The sequence below is a fragment of the Nipponia nippon genome, unplaced genomic scaffold (genome assembly GCF_047370975.1).
Source record: "Nipponia nippon isolate SJK-2023a ecotype South Korea unplaced genomic scaffold, ASM4737097v1 scaffold_7, whole genome shotgun sequence".
Taxonomy (NCBI): Eukaryota; Metazoa; Chordata; class Aves; order Pelecaniformes; family Threskiornithidae; genus Nipponia; species Nipponia nippon.
Window position 1 is genome coordinate 7,050,994 of NW_028262391.1, and position 14,304 is coordinate 7,065,297.

Sequence of the window (14,304 nt, forward strand, 5' to 3'; positions counted from 1 at the left end):
ACATTAAAATTTAACCAATAAACCCACTTATTGATGGCTGGTCTTACTTTTTTTTTCTAGTCTGTCATCCCTGTTAAGAAAATTTAAAAGAAAAAAAGACAGAAAATTATCTTAGTCATAATAAACCATCTTTCATCATTTAAGTAAATAGAAAAGTGAGACATTATCTGATATAGATTTAAGTATATCATTTATGCAGTGAAATATTACATCTTTTTTACAAGGGCCCTGAGGGACTTAAAATTAAATAAGAGGTTATTTTTTTTACTCAAAACTTGACCTTATTGAAAGGTAAAAAAATATCTGAAGACACGAAGTCTCCCCATATTCTTGTAATTTACATACCTTAGCCTTCTCCCTATACCAGTAATGATTTTTACCCCAGACAGAGGTGCTTTGATTGTTTTCTCCTGTTGACTCTGCCTTTGTTGTTTGGTAATTTCTGTCTTTCCTGAAAAGGTAAACACCAAACCAGGTAGGCTTCCAGGGCAACCAGCATGAGATGCAGGAACATCACCTCAGCGGGCAGCCCCATCTGCACACCTGATCCTCCCCCCCAGACTTTGCACCTACATCTTTGTCTCACCTTGGCTTCTTCTCAGCAAATCTGCAAGGAGCCATGGACAAAACATCTGGATGCGGAGTAGGGCAGAGAAAATAACAGAAGGAGAGACAAGGAAAGCAATCAGAAAGTTGTCTTGCAGACCCGGTTTGGAAGGAAAGGCAAACTTTCTGATTTCTTTCGAACTGGGTCCATCAAGATTTGCCATGCAGTATTGATGACAGCAGTGTCTGCTGCTAAGAAAACACAGGTTCAGAAAGATATATGGATGTTTTTTCCCCAGTTAAACTGGGAAAATAAGCTAAAAGAGAAACAAAAGAAGGAAGAAAAACAGGCATATGCACGGACACTAATGGCCCAAATTGAGTCCAGTTGCTGGGCTAAAGCTCAGTGTAGTTGGATGGATTTTGACTTGGTTGTCAGTTGTCTGTATGATGCCTTTACTTAGAAACGAGCAGAGCTATTCAATTGCTTATCAGTCAATAAATAAACCTTGCCTCCAAATGAGTTAAATGTCTTGAAAACTGAACTCTTCAGATTTTATTAGTGAATTAATAGCTCTAGGTGTTTCTAAGCAAAAATCAATAGAGAGACTAGCTGCAACAGCCTGCCAAGAGATTATGGACAAGAGGTCCATCGAATGGATAGCCGATGTATACAGAGACTGAACACTGCCCTTTGGGTCAGGGACCAGGTGCACAGGAGCTGATTCCCCACCTTTCACTCCCCTGGAGCACTGCAGTGAGGACCATTGATTGCTGGCTCTCTGCAGCATGTGGAGCATCATCTGACATGGCCACATCAATGATTAGCAACTGCAGTGCCCAGGCATTGCTCACGCCATGGGGTATTCAGGCACCATTTGATCAGGTCAACAGCTTACCCCATGAGTTTCATCAGTCAGGATTTCATTGCTGGAGCCACTGTTTCTGCCAGGGCTGTGTCTACATTCTCCACAGCCAAGCAGCTCGGATGCAAACGCACCGGGCAGGCCATCCCACCACGCTCGTGGGGCACCTGATGCAGAGCCAACACCTTAGTAAATGTTTAATTTTCATCCAGGTTGATATGACTCTTCCTTCAACAGTCTAAAGGTGGTCTGGTTCCTTATGGATGAAACAGGGCTGTCCAGTCTGGGCATAAGAGAAATTCACAAGCCTAAAGCCACAAGCTTTAACATTTGTCCTTGCAAACGGACATCTCTTTGCCAGGATCTAATCTCCAGCCGGTTTAAACCTGGTGAAATTCATCATAATTTCTAAGAATAAAATTCTGTGACAAAATTAGTTGAGGAACACATTTGGCAAGACCGCATTTTTACAACTGCTGTACTTTTGGACATGAGCAGACCTGCAGTCTCCACACCACTGTATCCCTACGGGGGTTTTTGTATACTTCCATTGCAAATATTTGTACAATTTACACATTAAATATCTCCATGGATGGGAGAAGTTACAGCCTGCCATTCAATTTGATTCAAGTATTGATATTTTTCTTTCACCAGTGTGTCAGTCAATGGCCGGCATTAGGAAGTAAAATTCACTGTACATTTTCAAACTATGTTGCAGGTTTTTAGTATATTTTTAAGCATTTTACAACAAATCTCTTATTTTCAGATGAAATTGAATTTTTGAATATTTTTAATGATCTCATTAATGGCTTGTCAGGTATCTGTGTTTCCCCAAGTAGTTTTACACATCTCTAATCATATCATTTCAGACATTTCCCTTTTATATTGTTTTGTGAAGGCTAATGAGGCTTCACTTCTAAGCAGAAATGATCTGATTCTAAAGAAACTGAAAATTGGTTACGCTGACAAATTTGAATGCAACAGCAAGACACTGAAAATAATTACTTGCAAGTGTGTCTGAACTTGTGAAATTAAATTTGAAACAGGCTCGCAACAGCACAAGAAAGGAGTATTACTATGCAAAGTTAAATCTTCTGCGCTGGTTTTCCTCTTTCAGAGTCACCTCTGCTGTATCACTGTTGTCTTCGACCTTAATCTCTCCAGGGGAGAGGCAAAAGGGACAGGCAGCCTTTTACAGTGAGATCACCACCTCTTCTCCGTTCAGGTCTGTGGTGTCTGCAAGTCTGATGGCTAGTTAGGGGCACAAACTAGATTAATTCTTGGTGTCAGTCCAGTGGCTGGTGGGCAAGTGGCCATACGATAACTGACAGCCTCAGCGAGGATAGCAAGAAGTCAGGCGGACTGAAATATTTCCTTGCTTTGAAAAGACACATTAAAATATTAAAAAGTAAGCTTGAGATATAATCAAAACAATAACACTGGGGTTTTCTTTGCTGCTTTCCCATCCTTGTAACTACAAATAGAACAAAACCGGTATGCTTTTAAGTTAAACTCAATATCGAAGCTGAAGTTAAAATTAAGCTAAATATACACAAAGGAGGTAAAATGAAATGTCCACTCTTCAGCATTAATAAAGATAACATCTGATGCAAGATGGCTCCTATATGTGGCATCTACAGTAAGTCTGAGCACAGATCATCCATGGAAAAGTAAATATAATTTACCAATAACTTGTTCAATGTGATCAAATTCAAATGTTCATAAAGTAACAATTACACTCTGGGAACTGAAAACATAATTATAAAGCTGGTTTCATGTGAAAATGAATCTTTAAAACTTAATATAAATATCAACTTAATATAAATAAGAAAGCTGTCAGTCTGTTCTCTCATTTCTCCTAACATGTAGACACATTTAAAATAAAACATAAAAAAATCACTGATCATTTATTTATACTCATAAAGCATTTCTCTGCTTGTTAAATGAAACAGAACTGGACCTTCATTTTACCTTTACCAGGAACTACTTGAAGACAAGGCATTTCTAAGAATATTTCCAAAAATACTTTGCATTAGATGAAAAGAAAATTAACAGAGCTGTCAAACTTCTTGCCCTTGGTGAAATCCGTTTGCATTTATAGTTACCATTAACATTACTGTTAAAAATCCTAGGTAAAGCTAAGATATCAAATGAAATTCCATAGACAGCACACCCATAATTATGTGAGGCATCTGGACAAGTATTGACTCTACATACAAATACCTTGCACAAGTCTGAAAAGTTACATGCATTTACTTTTATTTCACCAACATCCTCTTGTTCAGACTGTGATCGGACTATAATTTAATCACTGTGATTTGAAGCTACAATATTTGAATTCACATGCAGAAAAAAAATGTTTTGGAGCTGCCTCATCTGTAGGCACTCACAACTTCTCTGCTTTTATCAGAGATCCTGGATGTGAAATTTTGTGACAAAAATCTAACGCCATGGAGGGTATGTAAAATGAAGTATCTGGCTCCACAGTGATATTTTAAGGAAGTTTTTCTCTGTTCCTCAGGCCACTAACCCTCTAGGGAATCTGAAAACTCCACAAATTAACTCTACAAAGTAGAGTGCCATATCAGGGTTTGTCTTTGTTTTCAGCATTTAAAACAATGTCCTAAGGTTTTGTTTGATGGATTCAGACTTCCAAAGGAAGAAGCTCTCCTCAGGTGTCCCACCTGCTCCTCTATTCACCAGACACCAGACTCCTGCAGACATCAAAGGCAAGGCAGCTTTACACAGAAGTGAGGCGTTGTCCCAGGGTTAAATGGCGCTAACTAACTCTCCCGTGTGCTAATCCTCTCCAGGAGTTTTCGTCCACTGTGAAGATAACAGACATTGAAAAAGGAAGAAATAACAAGAAGGAAAACAAACATTCACCACTGTACTTCAATGCCTTCTCCAAAACATTATGGTGGCCAATAGGTAGACCTGCCATTTCTAGACCCCCCATGTCTAGACCCATACGGAAGTTCAAAAACTCAGCCCCTAAAATCTCAAGTCAAAACTGTCTAAGGTGGAAGAGAACATTTTGTATGGTAGAAGGACCAGGTTTCAACAGTCTATAAACATTGATACCAATGATCTGATCCTGTATAAGACCAGCTTGTCCTTCCCTGGTCCCCCGGCTGAGCAGAGCAGACCGTGGGTTTGTGCTGCCCCTCTGGCACTGGATGAGGCTGACATCCAAAGTGGGTGCCGAAATGGCCAAACAGCAACACGTGCCTCAGGCAGCACGTCACCACAGGGCAGATAACGTTTCTGGCTCCAGAGCTGTTGAACTGCATTGCTCATGCAGATCCAGCTCTAAACCCACAGTGTGACACTGCATGCCTGATGTGGCTCCATCCCAGGTGGCTGCGGGGTTGTTTTCTTCTATACAAGGCCCTTACTTTGCTGCAGTGACCTACTTTCATATTCTGGTTTGATAAAGTTTAAGAAAAGAAACCCATAAAAAAACCCCAAGCCCCTCAACAACAAAACCACAAACAAAGAAACAAGTGATTACTTTTTGACTTGTTCTTTAACATTCTTAAGCTGTTATGGAAAATAAATAAGATTCAAAACCTGTAATTCATTCTTATATACCTGAGGCAATACAATATGCATTTTTGTATGTTGGATTTTTGCTTCAAATAGCTTTGCAATAATCTTATCCAAAAGACAAACTGCACTTGTGGTTTTTGGGGTTTGGGTTGGTTGGTTTTGAGCTGTTTTTTTTTTTTTTTTTTGGCATAAGATACTTTCCTCTATTGGAAACAAAGACTTAAGAAACAAAGATTTTGTTTTAAGATCCACAGCAAATAGGACTTATATTTGAATATTTACATTTGAATATTAGAGCATTTAAATAATCTATCTGTGAAAGACAAATAAATTAAATCTTCAGAACAGTAAGAACATAGTTTTAATCACATTTTCTGAGAGAAAAAGCATAAACTCTAAAATTTAGGTTGTTAGTTCTATTCTCTGAAATACCATCACAATTGCAGAGTAAGAAGATGTAATAGTCTGACAAATACTAGGGCATTTAAAGAAAAAGTTAAAAATATGTAAAGTACCAAATAAACTGAAAGCTTATGGCACAGCACACTCTAGAGAAGAAAGGATTATATAGTTGTCTGGATGAGTCCAATAATCACAGGACATGTCCATAGCAAGCAATGGAGATATCTACACCAGCAGAGACCTGAGTCAGCAAACCCAGTGTATGTATAGCATGCGCTATTTGATTACACTGGCTCAGGTATGTAGCTCTGAACTAGTAATAAACAACAGACCGAAAGAATAGTTCATTCTTTGAATTCAAAACAAACCTGGCTATCCAACAAGGTAGCTCAACTAACTAGTTATGAATATTGCTCTACCGTGGGTCTAATTCCCATGTCCCACAGATCAGCAATGTGGAACTTCACCAGTTTTAGTGGCTTTGCATCAAGGCAAGAGAAAAATCTAGCCTGCAGAGCAATGCAGTGGGAACATTTTCAGCCACAGGACATCTGGATCATCTTTGCAAAACAGCATTTTTATGCTGTCTTAGTGCTGACCAGATCAACAGAAGTGCTTTTTTGAATGTAAATTATATGGAATTTACTTCTGTTCTTCAGTATCACTTATGTGGTTTATCAGGCTGTTGGCTGGTTAGTATTTTGTGTCAGTTCTTATTGCATCACCAGAGTACCCAATTATATAAAATGAATCCATTGATAACTATGCCATTCCTCCACAGGAAGTCTCCATTTTATAGGCTGGAAATGGAGATACAGAAATGCTAAAGTCATCTGCAGTGCAGATATCTGCCTGTGCAGTTATACCAGCACAGTCTTCCTAGTGTAGCTGCAAACTGATTATACCAATAGTTATCCTAGCAATCATTAACTTTTTTGGCCAGGGAAGTCACCTATTCTGTCAAAAGATCTTTTTGCTGTTGCACTAGGATGCCTTAGTGTTTGACCATAATGGCTACATCCTAAAATATCATTTTTATCTCAACATGCCTGGCAAAATTTCCTGTGGTTAGATCAAGCCTGAGACATTCAAGATCACAGTGAACTCAAGGTCAGAGTTCAAAATTAGGTATCTCACATCCCAGTCCACTAACAAAACCTCCATGAGTTTATTCATAAGGAAAGATTTTAGGAAACTCCAGACAAAGAAAGTATGCAAAAATCCAAATATTTCTAATACTGTCAGTTATGATAAGAGAAGCAGATGTAAAAACTTGACAAATCCTACCTCAAAGGAATCTATCATGTTCCAGGAGAAACAATACCCAGCAATCAGAAAATTTGTTTGATAATATTCTGTGAAGAAAAGGACATTTACAAAGGGATTCATGGGAACTAGAATAGAAATCCAAAAAGCAAATAGGATTTGATGATGAAGCTCCTACACATAACTTACAAAATGTTCTCCCAGTTTAAGTCTATTAGAATGCATTATATAAGGACGTATGACAGATCATCTATAATCTGTATAAATACAGTGCCTGGAGCTCTGTTCATGGAGTAGGGGCATGAGGAATTAGGTCTCTTACAAGGGAAGTTCCCCAGCCCAGAAATTTGCCACCAAAATAGAAGACAAGAGACAAGACAGGAGTACACCAAAACAAGAAAATAAAGGTCAGAAGGATAAGCAAATGGTCAGAGCGTATCAGCACCCTGGCTCCTCTTTGATACATAAATGTTGGAGTAAAAAAAGTTTTTAAGAGCTTTGGGAGAAGATAAAGAAGTAGATTTGCACATGAGCTGTACATTGGAGCTGTTGTCCCACTGTGATCATGGCAGGATTCAGACTTGGAAATTTGAATGAGAAATAATAAATTCAGGGATGCATAAGCTGTCAATAACACTAGAAACAAAGAAACCTATTTCTGAAACAATTTAAAATAGAAAACGTAGCTAAAAATTCATAGAAATAAATGACATGCTCCAAGAAATGGACTAGGAAAGTCATTGTCAGCAGGTTTTTTTAGTGGGCAAGATAGTACTTATCAAGGTTGGAGAAAAACAACTGATTGTGAGAAAAGACGTGATGCGGACAAGACTTACATGTGGAGATATGGTTTAGATACCTAAGTATGGAAACTACGCAAGTGAAGCCTGAATATTAGATAACTTTTGATTAATGTCTTTTTTTTTTTTTTACTGTGCTTCCATCTTTGCATTTAATTTCTGAATTAAAATTTTTTGAGAGTGGATTCTGCCATTCACCAGCACAGGCATTTTGCTGAACTTTACCTTGCAAAAAATATCTTCAACTTGAATGTGTCCCAACATCCTTTTAATACATTTTCACTGTTCCCTGAAAGCACTGCAGATTGTTCCATTGATTTCAATAGTCTTCAGATCAGACCCATGGGACTGAAAGATAAATGTATTACATACTCCAGAATGAATGGTTTAAAAGAGAGTGCAGTAAGATTAATGCATTTGTAACTATTGTTTGCACAGTGCCAATAAAGAATAAGTAGAATAACAGATTACTACTCAAGACAATATATCCTTAAAATATATCATTTGAAAGGGCCACATTGTTCTTAATTACATGGATATTTTTGCCATTCATATGACACTTTTCAAGAAAGCATATACAAGCTCTGAAGGCCCCAGAAAGAGACACTTGGCGATGCCCTAAACAGCTATTCTTAAATGTGAGGTATATAACTTGACAAAATATAGTGCTTGATATGGAGCATATTTAAGTATTAATACCATTACTAGCACTTTGATTACAGGCCTTCATTCTCCTTTGCCATTATGCATTTGCATTTAGTAGACAAATTAAATATTTCTCTACCCCTTCACCCACCCATTGCCTGCCTGGCAGAGGCAGAGGAAGAAGACCCTACCTCAGCCAAAGTACCACCACCACCCCACAGTCAGGTAAGGGTTTAGCGAGAGGACGGATGGACCCATTCTTCACAGAGCAAACAAGGTAATTACAACAATGCTGTCAGAGGTGGTTTTTTTTTTTCCTTTTTTTGAAAAACATTTTTGTGGGATTACATATATTTCTCCAAACCATGATACAAAAGATATTACATTTCATGCTTCTGGCAAGAATACTTTGCTATTCGTTTTACTTCAGCTTTCAGAGAAACAGGTGTGTTGCAGTTCTGACACAGAGCATTCGTGTTGGGTTACAGATGAAAAAACAATTCACTGAATGAAAATTTCTCAAATTGTTCTGTTCGGACTGAACACACACACACACACACACACACATAATGAATCTTCAGCTGACAATCTGTCTGAAATGCAAAAATACTCTTTAGTTCTTGCTTTGAATCGTATGAGTAGTGCTGCAGCACTGGTTCTGCATGCTTTGAAGCACCCTATCTCAATTAAACATCAGGTCCCCACATAAACTTAATTGCCTTACCAGGAGGTGTAGGAAGTCCCCATGTTGTCCAGACGGGTCCAGTCTGTCCACAGCTGTGGCAGGAATTAGCCCAAAGTAATACTATTATGGGTACAATCAGAGGTAGAAGTTGGAAAGAAACAAGTCCCGCTGGAGTCTCTCAAACCTACCTTTGAGCCTGGACTGAAAGCTCATGTGCTCTTGGCCCTGCTGCTTTAGCTGACACTGTTCAATGGGAATCCATGTTTTTCTGTTTTGCACAAAAATCATTAACCTTTTAGGAAACTCCAGCTTAGAGTGGCAATCCATCAAGAGCAAGATTAATACAGGGATACAATTATTCATGCTGTTCATAATTTATGCTGCCCTACCATCCAGGCACCGCTTAGGCAGGTGGCACAAATCTGTCCTCAGCAGCCCCAGAAAGTAAAATTTGGAAATGCAAATATCAGAAGCGTTGCAATGCAACAGAAGCAGATCCATGAACTGATCCAGCCTATGCTGGATGCTTTATTTTCATCCAGCTCTAACCTGGTCCCATGGACTGAGCGGCTGGGAGAGGCTGCCATGCTCCAGGGGTGATGCCAGCACCGCAGGAGCATGCCTGCGTAGCAGTCACTGGACTGTTCATGCAGAGCTGGATGAATAGCGCCCAATCTCTTGTTGAAATCTCTTCACTTCAGGCAAGTTTTAACCTGCTTTGCTTTCCTCCTGTGACCAGAACCAAGAAGTATTTTTTTTTTTAAGGCTTATTCATGCTTGTTCATCAAGTATTTGCAGGGGAAGAGCTGTGCTGCTGATCCAATCAGCCAGGCAGCACAAGGTGACTCAGAGCTGGCAGGTCACAAATAAGTAGCAAAGCACAAAGAGCAAGTGCTTATTTAAAATTAGTTCTGGTCAATAAAAGGACTTAAAAATTTACCCAAGACAATAGTCATATAATTTCAAATAATGGGTATATCTGAGAAAATTGTTCTCTGCTGGTGGATATTCTCTGAAGTCCCATTGATCAAATGACTTATGAATTATTTATTTAGCTGTGCTCTTAACCTTAAAAGCAAGCATTATTGATTTTGCTTCATATATCATCTTATGGAATCAAAATATAGGAAAACAAATACCATGACTAAAGTGGCATGGAAACAGCCCATCAGCGTGTGTTCATCTGGCCTGTAATGCAGAGAGGGATGTACAGAGCTTGCAACTGCAAAGTTAGAGAGTGATTCTGGCTTCACTGGCTTCTGCAAAACACTGTAAAGGGGATCTTCCTGTAGCTTCAGAATGCAGCATGGAGTTTGAATAGCAAAAAAATACATTTTGATTTAGATTCAAAATCTAAGTATTCTACTCTCATATTGTTGCTTTCAGACAGAGCCGCTGTTTGTGTATGTATCAAAGTTGAGACTTAAATATCCAAGGTGAAGAATAGCAAAATGAAGTATTTACGTCACTGGAATAACAGAGACAGTCTGAGGGAGAATGTTGAAATCTGAAAGAGAATTTCCTAGGAAGAGATTAAGATTTTGTTTCTTTTTTATCACTAAACTGCACAGAGAATGGTAGACTTTGCAAGGGGAAGAAACAACAGTATCATAAATAAAGCAGTCAAGAAAAATAATAAATACTAAGTGCTTTGTTGTACACATGAGTTAAGGTTAACAAATACTTTTTTTTTTTTCCTTCCCATTAGTACATTATTACAAAGAAAACACAGTGATCTAAGGTGGATGACATCAGGTACTTTCGTGAGGCTAGGTACAAAATGAGTGTTAAGCCCATGAAGTAAAACAGCTAGAGATTTCCCATGGGTTTCTTGGTTCATTAATCTCCCTGTCATTCCTATCCAGCTTTTTCGTATCTTCCTTGGACTTTGTGACAACGGAAAGCTTGCGAGGCTCCAAAGTACCATCGTTAAAATAACAGATTATAAGGACAAAGCTCAGCATCACCTTGCCCCGAATGATATCTGATCAGAAGAGTTTCTTAAAAATTCAGGCTTGAGAACTGTACTTCAAAATATCATGAAAGAAAAGAATCATACTTTAAGTTATGCTACTTCTTTTGACTTCAGAGAGAATCACAGAACCTGCGATAAACAGCTGTGCTTTTTAGTTTTAGTGGCTTCACACAGTAAAATTTGGGACTCACCACTCTGAAAGTGTTCCCGTCTCCTGTTACCAACACAACTGGAAAATACAGGAAAAAATTATTAAGAAAAAGTGTTAATCAATGGTTTCTTTCAAATATTTCCATTGTGCTTCAAATTAATACCTTTGTTAATTCAAAGTAAGTCTCAATGGTCCTGAAGGGACGACTCCTCATTGCATAACTCCCTATCAAAATTTGCTATCTTCCTCTTATGTTAACATGTTATGTAGATGAATACCACAGCTGCTAGGTCTTACAACATAATCACTATATGGAGAAAAATGGTGAAACATATTTGACAAGATGTTCTTTTCTTACCAGCTCGTTTTAAAAACTCTACCTTTAAAAAGAAAATCTAAAATGAATCTGTAATGAAGCTAAATGGCTGGATATTACAGAAACCTTTGGCTACAGTCAGGTTTTATTAGGAGATAGTTCATGACATACATTTTTATACAGGGTTTAAAAATAAACCATTTGGTGATGTATGGAATTGTTGCATCCATGGAGGGGAACATCTCTGCTTACAGCGAGCCTTCGGTGAAGTATTAATATGAAGAAGAACTGAGTACTTTTGTCCCCTCTTCCTCTCCCCTGCTCTGGAGTAAAATCTATCCTGTGTGGGGGGAAAAAAAAAAAAAAATCAATGTATATATTTCTTCTTTCAAATCACAGTTGGCAAATTAGATCCACATTTCTTTGAGAGAAATTGCTTTAGCAAGAAGCGTCTCTATCAAATGAGATTTCAAATATCTTGTGTTTCAAAGTTTTTCATGGTTGCTTATATAATACATTTACTATATAGGAAGAGTTATCCTTTGTACTATATTTGTTGACATAATCTAGAGGTATCTTAGTAGCATATTTCACATTTTGAAAGATATTTTGACTACATGTGCTTATTTGGTGGAGTTTGGGGACTTCAGATGTTATATTTGACATATAAGCAGCTATGACTGATGACCAACCTTTCAAACAAGATACACAAAAATAATTAGGTTTTCCATAGCCCTTGATGATGGACGGCAGGATATGAGAGCCTTTAACCGAACTCACTGATACTTGAGAAGATGCAGGCACCTCAGTTTACAAAGATGGGGAAACTACTAGAAAAAGACTGCTGAGTGAAATTGCCTCATATGGAGAATATGGCTGTCCTGCAGCCTAGAGACACTTGGAAAGTGTCACAGTGACATAGCAGAGAAGCAGCAGAAATAAGCACACCAGCCAAAGTCATACTTACATCACTTATAATGGGATCTCTTAGCGTATAGCCATTGAATTTCACAGGCATGTATGAGTAACTTAAGATTAGGTATTGTTTTGGATGTATTGTCCTATGATGTGAGGTCATTTTCAGCAGGTATGGGACTATGCAGCTATTGCATTTAATAGGTTTACATCTTAAAAATGCTTCCTTTCTTTTTCTTTTGGTAAGTGGGTAGGAAGGCACCATGCAGAACAACCTAAGGGAAGCTTTAATTTTGCACATCTAGTGGCAGAGTAGTCACAGCAACAAAGTGCAGTGGTTTAAACAGGCCCTACAAACTTGAAATGCCACCTGAAGAAGAGCTTAGCAACATGTTTAATCATAAAGTTCTTCCTTTCCCTTCATTGTCATGAAGAGCCACAGCTAAGCAAGAGGCCTTGGCGGTGACATGCTATCTCCATCTTCAATGCACCCCCACTTACTGAAGATGAGCATCTGCACTGACACTGGAGTGCAACCCTTTGGTAGTTTGGGCTTAATGTGCGAGACGAGAGGGAGGAGAAAGCTCAGATAAATTTTGGAGCTCATTCAGTTGATCTGAAATTGTATCTGTTTGTCAGTTTCCCAGGTGTTCAGCTGGTAGATGACTGCCATTAGTCCCACGGTCTGTCCCCGTAGTACAGGGCCAGCACAAGGAGAAGCTGCAAACGGCCACCTCATTACTGCTAACAGACCCTGTGGATGAGCAGAGAGCACAGCACGCTCAGCCAGAGAAGAGTGGGTCCTCAGTCTACATCACCCTCAAGGGCCAAATTTGTAAAAGCAAGGGAAGGTGTGGAGGTAAGTGTCAAGGTTTGGAGCTGCACTAAATGACCTAAGCAATTTTCACTCACCAAGGGCTGTGAGGAGCGTTCATTGCTGAAGGAGGTTGGCAGTGCTTTCATTTCCATGCTCCTGCCTCTGTTCCAGCCTGTGCTCCTTGGTCTTTTGCATAAATGACACCACTGATACACTGATACATTCAACTTACTAGGGAAAGCAGATAAGGTCAGTTATAGTTACAGCATTAACTATCAACTGGTTAGCATCCTGTGTCCATAAGGCCTGTCAATGGAGGAAGGGACTAAATTTCTTGATTTTATTTATAAAAAGAAAGCATTAGTTTTCATTTTCATATCAAACTAATAAAGGAATGAATATCCTTTGATAAAAAATTCTCTACTGATGTCTTAGGCCACAATGCACATTTGCTGAAAGCCAATCTATTTCACATTGGGTTTTATTAAAATGATTTCACATCATTTGGAGGCAAGGAAGATAACTGAGTAAAAGGCTGGCAATCTAGCTGTTCTGTCTTCTGTGGGATGTATTGGGAGCAACTTCTTGAACCATCAAGTAATGTTTTATAGCTTCCAAGATTATATTACTTCTGCATGTCAGTCACAAGCACAGGAAAAAATGGAGCACTAGTAAATAGAGATAACGGCGATTTATAGGGACATGCAATGAATATATACACAAGGAATGAGGGACTATATATGCATATATCAATATTTCAGAAAATGTTTTTAGATATTTTAATGGTATCGCTAAGTATTATTTACTAGTATCCCCTAACTATTCTGCTTACCTTTTCTAATACCTCCTCCTCTCTGTTTTTTCCTCTTTTGGGTTGTTTCTTAATGCAGAGTTTGACTAAAAAGCCACATGTCCTTCTCCTATCATTACACCATTTTCTTTTTACCTGGATATTATATTTCAAACCTTTTTGGAAAAATTGTTTTCTGCTTATCTTGCAGTTACCGAAAGTGAGAAGATGCCTATAAATAATGACAAGTTTTGTAATATGTGTTAATAGAAAAATCAGACCTCTCCTGAAGTCTACAAACAGTTATAATCAAGGCATCCTCTTTTGGATAAACGATTTTGGAGCATGGTGAAAATAGGCTGCATAATTCCAAACAAACACTAATGTCAAACAAAAAAGTTAACATTTCTTATTGGTTTTCTCAATTTTAGTTATGAAATATTTATAGAAAAAGCAGAATTTTCAAAAGCACTCACCTTTGGTGATTTTCAACATTCCTTAACTTGTGGGCATCTATTTAGATATCTTCCAATGGAAATGCTCTAAAAGGCGTACAAACATACCATCAATGGTTTTTC

The 14,304-nt window shown here is 38.3% G+C and overlaps 2 long non-coding RNA genes across 3 annotated transcripts; both read right to left on the reverse strand.

Annotated features, from left to right (window-relative positions):
* Positions 1 to 2,718: 2,718 nt before the first annotated feature.
* Positions 2,719 to 9,074, reverse strand: LOC148050778 (uncharacterized). 2 transcript variants are annotated; one of them, XR_015700582.1, is made up of 5 exons: positions 8,951 to 9,004; positions 8,802 to 8,854; positions 7,658 to 7,780; positions 6,654 to 6,721; positions 2,719 to 4,238 (listed from the first exon to the last, which is right to left on the reverse strand). It is a non-coding gene; the product is annotated as an uncharacterized LOC148050778 (long non-coding RNA). The 2 variants fall into 2 exon arrangements; XR_015700581.1 differs by having other exon boundaries at positions 8,802 to 9,074.
* Positions 9,075 to 11,415: 2,341 nt separating this feature from the next.
* LOC148050779 (uncharacterized) lies at positions 11,416 to 14,300 on the reverse strand. The gene is made up of 3 exons (XR_015700583.1): positions 14,203 to 14,300; positions 13,032 to 13,167; positions 11,416 to 11,544 (listed from the first exon to the last, which is right to left on the reverse strand). It is a non-coding gene; the product is annotated as an uncharacterized LOC148050779 (long non-coding RNA).
* Between the last annotated feature and the right edge of the window lie 4 nt (positions 14,301 to 14,304).